At 39.9% G+C, this 6000-nt stretch overlaps 1 protein-coding gene and 1 non-coding gene across 2 annotated transcripts in view; one reads left to right on the top strand and one right to left on the bottom strand.

Moving 5' to 3' along the window:
- The window catches only part of EXOC4 (exocyst complex component 4), a 640998-nt gene that overhangs the window by 416364 nt on the left and 218634 nt on the right, over nt 1-6000 (top strand). The window lies entirely within an intron of this gene.
- Nucleotides 84-202, bottom strand: LOC120601277 (5S ribosomal RNA). The gene has a single exon (XR_005652416.1). It is a non-coding gene; the product is annotated as a 5S ribosomal RNA (ribosomal RNA).

The raw sequence follows: 6000 nt of genomic DNA, 5'->3' as shown, positions 1-6000 counted from the left end.
GGCAAGACAACCCTTGGTTGACCTCACAGATTGCAAGGACTTTGTCAGCTTACCATCCCTTATTTTTATTTTTTTATTTTTTACATCTACAGCACCTGGTCTTCCTAGGTGGTCTCCCATCCAAGTACTAACCAGGCCCGACCCTGCTTAGCTTCCGAGATCAGACAGGATCGGGCTTGTTCAGGGTAGCATGGCCGTAGACCCAGCACAGTCTCTTAAAGGGAGATCTAAGTGGAGCATCTCTATGGCTGTCACAACCCCTGAGAGCATGTTGATATTTTTAAAACTAAGAGTCGTTCAGTTTTGCCCCCTGAAATGCTAAGTGATTACTTGATCCTCTAAAGATTGCTGTGATTATAATATGCCTTGCTTCCTAGTGACTCCGCATATGTCATCACAAAACTGGGTATATGATCTTTTATTACTCTGGAAGCGTGAGACACTGGCCAGTGGGTCAGCAACACTAACGAGAGAGGCACATTGCAACTTGCGTTCCCTCCAACACTTTGGTTCTAAAAGAAAATGACATCTCTTAGATAGTATGTCTTTCTGTATAAGGGAAATATAAAATATCAAGAAGCAAAAACAACAACAACAAAACCACCTCTAAATGCAGACTTCAGAATAGTCTATGGAGAAAGCTGTTGGAAGCTGAAAACTTTGAAGGCAGTTTTAGGTTATCTGGCTGGTTTACTGGTAGCCCCGGGGCTCACGAAGGGTTATTAAACTCTAGATTAGACCAGCTGTTTTGAGGTTCCTGGACTAACTATAAAAATAAGCTGGCTTTCTGCATGTCCTGAAATCTAAAGCTGATTTGTCCATGCTGTGGTGATGCTAGGAACAATGGGCTAGAAGTTGGTAGACCTGAGTTCGGGGCCTGGCTCTGCCACTTACTAGTTTCCTTCATCAGTCTCACTTAGTCTTTCTGGGTTTGTTTCCTTTTCTGCAAAGTACAAGAACTGAAATATCAGTGAGTGCAGAGCCCCTTTCCAATTCTAACATCTGTTGAGTCTGTCATTACGGGGGCTTTTTCCAGACAGTCGAAGACCAGCTTCCCCTATCCTGAAGCTTTTGGGAGAGCTTGATGTATCTCTAGAGAATTTGTCTTGCATGGGGCCTTCCTCACCCATTTGGGTCTCCCATGTGGGATAGCATCAACGCATTGTCATCAGTGAGAGGCAGGGGCTTAGAACCTCAGCTCCCTATTGTGTTCTTGGCTTACTCATAGCTTTTATACTTTTAGGCAAGTTGTCTAATTTACCATTAGTTTCACCAGTTATGAAACACGAATAAACCTCCTTCCAGACAGCCCACTTAAACACACAGAAGAGCTTTTGTTGTGTCAGAATCAACCTCTTTTAATTTTAATCATCCCCTTGTGGCTTCTAATCCACACACACACACACACACACACACACACACACTTTTTTATTGTTCCTTTGTAATCTCAGCCTAGCCTGTATGACTTTCTACTTAATTTATCTTTGGGGATGAATACAACCAAGCTGGGTCAGTATCAAAAGGCTGCCAAGGGTTGTAGCATTCTACATTCATAGTATCTTTTAAGCTTTTGCTGAGAACACGTTAGTTTCCCTAGCTCAGAGGAAGTCATTAGTTCAGAAATTATTTGCTATTTGTCAGAATGCTACATTGGGAAATGTTATATTTATACATATCTAGGTTTACTAAAATAAATGTAACCTCTGGGGGCATGCAATCATTCTAAGATCCAAACTAGTTAGATACCTGGGCCTCTAGGCTTACAAATAAGCAAAACTCCCTCCTTGGTTATATAAAATTGTTAAATTATTTCAAATCACACAAACGCACCCGTTCTTGGGACCTTGAGGGCATTGACATTAATCAAAATGATGCAAAATTCAATTAGAAATTATCTGATGCTCCCTGCATGTAGATCTCACTAGGCAAGGAGTCTCTTTTGCAGTAATCTATTGGAACAGATGAGACTCAGATCAGGCAGGCTGAAAGCTGTCAAAGGATAAGTTTCAAATCAGGGCAGAAAAATGATCCCAACATGGGAGCCTTCTTCACAGCATGATCCATAGTAGAAGTGGAGCCAGGGGCAAATCACATTTTAATGAGTCCCTTGGAACACATTCTTTTGTAGACAAAGTCCAGTTAAATGAATGCTAGGAATTATTGTCCTCAGATTAAACGTTCCCAAGACCCAGGTGCATACTACAATTGTATTGTGCGTGCAGGGAGAAGGGCCTGATTCAAAGGCTGAGGGTGTTGTGTGGAGTGTACAGAAAGACAGAAGTCTCCATAGACCTGCCCCCTGGCTGCAAGGTCACCCCCTGGTGGATTCTGCTCTGGTCACTTGTTCAGCCATTAGAATGTAGGTGACTGTGGAAACACCCAACTGTCAATGGGCATGTTTATCTCATGGGAATGTTATGAAGATTAGTAATAAAATGCCTGTAGCAATTTATACAGTTCATAGTACTTAATGAATGAATTTTAAAGAACCTTCTCTAACTCATATCCTCTATCAGGCATATGAACCGTAATCTCCCGTTTTTAGACCCATTAGTAGAGAATTTAGAGCATCCATATTTTCATAGCATATTTAAGTCTCATTGCTCCATAGACTGCCAAGACCCTCTCTCATTGAGGATATCCAGAGACCAAGGATTGTCTATGGCTGATTGTTGGAAAGGTGGCTCATAGTCACATATCCATGTGGATTTTGATGCTTACATATGAAGCACTGCTGTGTGTGACATTGATATTAAGCCATGGCCCTGGCCATCATTCTACTTTCAGTTCCCCTAGGATATAACTGCTTTTATGCGCAATAAATTTTATATGATTCGTTGTGGCAGAAGGCCAGAATGCTCATCTCATTCACCATGCCAAATACTCATCCATTTGTGCTCTTGAAGTCTTGCATTTAAGTAGTGTAATAAAGTGTACATTCAGTGAACTGTGTGGAGAGTTGGTACATGGGATGATTGCATATAGATAGTTTTAAAAGTTCTAAATTATTTAAAGGGAGGAAAGTTCATATTTTGACAAACTAACAGAGATAGCTTAGTTCCTTCTTCCTTTGCTTATGATATACCGGTGATACATGTTCTCAATAACAGGCGATAATATGGATTTGGAGTTATGATGCTTTCAAACTTTGCTGAAATGCAATTTAATTGTTCTTCTATGCAATTTAATTGTTCTTCTATGCAATTTAATTGTTCAGACTCTCAGTTGATGTCAGTGACCATCAAGAGAAAGTTTTATGCAGTAGATGAAATGCATATTTATTTTTGCTTTGTTCTGATTTGCTTTCTTTGGGTAATTTATGAATATGCATTCTTCACACCCCTATCCTTATGTTAAACAAAGAAACAATAAAATACCTTCGAGACCAAAAGTAGTTCTGAAAAGAAGGGTTTACTCATGGCTCAGTTGAGAAGGGACCAAGTCCTGGGGCCTGCAGCCCAAACCAGCAACAGCAGAGCTCCGTGGAAAAGACGTGTCCACCGTCCTGGGATGGACGGGACTTTTTTTTACAATGAGTTTGGGGAAGAAAGAGGTAAGTCTCTTTGAAAGAATTTACATTGGCTATAGATAAGGAACAGCGGTGCGGGGTGGATAGTCTGGAAGGGAGAAGTACTTGTTGCTTCTGCATTAGCCATGGGCAGTAGTTTGGAAAGTTCACGCGTAAGCAGGATGCAGTGGCATCTAATAGTTGGCTGTTCTTTCTGGATAATTGTTGAAAGAACTGCCTGGAAGTTGATTTAGAGTTTCAATATACATTTAGGAATGTGGGCAGTTTTTGTTGGTTTCAGCCCATGGCTGCTAACTGATTAACTTCCGTTGCCTCTTTTACCCTCGGGCCTGCTGTAATTTAATTTAGAACATCTCAGGATTTTTTTCTTGTCACTTATGTTCTTAAAGAATAGTAATCATTAGTTTAAAACATCCATTTTAACTATCTTTTCATTTTTAATGATAATTATGTTAATTCAAATCAATAAAAATTTTACTTATGCCATTTAATTTTTTTCTTAAATCACTTTCTCATTTGATTAACACTAAGCAAAGAAAGCTCATATTTTTTTCCCTTTATCTTCATCATCTTTTTCTTACTAGGCAAAAGGTCAAGTGCAAGTGCTTATAATGGTACATAGTAGTTACTGAACTCTAATGGTTAAGACTTCAAGAGACCATTAAGAGGACAGAAAAATGTACCTTTAATATCTAAATTTCCTCACTCTAATTGAGAAAATGCACCTTAATAACTTTTCAGTAGGTATATTGACCTTATCATTTGCCTTCTAATTTGGACCCTCAATCTTTGCCTTTCTGAGTTTTATCTCCATTTAACTTGATGATATATGGAGAATCTTGGACATCAGTATGTAGGTGATGGAGCACAGCCCTTGACCTGTTTCCTCTTCCCTTCTTCTTGCCTGAAGTCTGTCTTCCTTGTGCATGGCATTGCTGGTGGGCTCAATCAGAGAGCTGACAGCACAGGCTAGTTATAATGATGCTTTCAGATTTCTTCAGAGTCTGTAATTAAATGACATCACTAAGTCTTAAATGCATCTGCTGTGAAAGTCAGAAGGCTAAATTATCCCATTAAAGAGAGAAAAGTGTTACTTGGTGTTAAAGAATCCCAAGTTTAGTATGCTGAAGAGTTGCTTCGGGAAAGCTGTTGAAAGCCAGTTGAGCATGGAACATAGTGGGAAGTTGGGGAGGCTGGAAGGCCACGTGGTTCAGAACAAGCTGTTCAAGAATCACAGCTGCACTCGGGCTAACTTTTAAAAAAAGAAGGCATTTTAAAAAATGTGTTTTTCTTTGCCAAATCAGTTAACTGCTTGGCTGCTGGTTTTTATTCTGAACAGCTGTGCTACTTCAGGCAGCTAGCAGCAGCTACATGGCCTCAGAATAGTATATTGTAGTTGATTGGAGCACTGTTTGAGACCAGTATCACAAGTTCAGTTCTCATAAGTCCAATTAAGTTCACTAAATTAAATCACGAGTCATTATATCTTCCTTATTACTGCTTCATTACAAAAGGGGATCTGGAAAAAGAACCTTCGTTGATGAGGCCAGAAGCGCCACCGCTAGTGGAATGATACCTTAAAACTATGTCTTCTATGTGTATTCAGATAAGAACATAATTTTTAGGATTAAGATATTATTACTTGTCGGTACAAGAAATGTTTATTTGGTCTGTGTTCCTGGTCCCTGGCACACAGCCCCTAAAATCTTTGGAATCTATGGAGTGATCTAGTGTCTTTTGTTTGCTAATGAGATGACTGGTGACTGGGTACCCTTGAACGGCTTCAGATTGGGGGCTGCTCACCAGAGAGACCAAAGCTTGATTAGAGTGTTGGCATTTTCAGCCCCTGCACTCCTTCCTCAGCCTCCTGGGAGAGGAGAGAGGCTGTAGATCAAGTTAATCACCCAGTGATTTATCAATCATGCCTACATAATGAAACTCCCATAAAAAACACCTTTAGCAATAGGATTCAGAGAGCCTCCAGGTTGGTGAACACCCCAGCTTCACCAGGACAAAAGCTCCTTTGCTAGGGACCTTTCTGGACTTGGCCCTCTGTACCTCATCACCTGGCTGTTCACTTGTTCCTTTATAATATCTTTTACAATAAATTGGTAATGGTAAGTTAACTGTTTTCTTTGAGTTCTGTGAGCTGTTCTAGCAAATTATTGAATCTGAGGAGGAGAGAGTGGGAACCTGATTTATAGCTGATCAGTCAAATATGAGAGGTATGGGGCTTGTGATTGGTATCTGAAGTAGGGAGAGTTTTGTGGAACTGAGTCCTTAATTTGTGGGATCTAACACTAATTCCCACTAGTTAATGTCAGAATTTAATTGAATTGTTGGGCATCCAATTGTGTCCAGAGAGTTGGAGAATCAATTGTAGGTGTGGGAAGAAAAATCCATATATTGGGTATCAGAAGTGTGAGTAAAACCAGCTCATACTTGTACATTAATTTTTTTTCAGTTATCAG

Source organism: Pteropus medius, unplaced genomic scaffold, assembly GCF_902729225.1.
Source record: "Pteropus medius unplaced genomic scaffold, Ma_sr-lr_union100, whole genome shotgun sequence".
NCBI lineage: Eukaryota > Metazoa > Chordata > Mammalia > Chiroptera > Pteropodidae > Pteropus > Pteropus medius.
The sequence above is the reverse complement of the archived record's forward strand: the minus strand, read 5'-3'. Positions and strand labels throughout refer to the sequence as shown.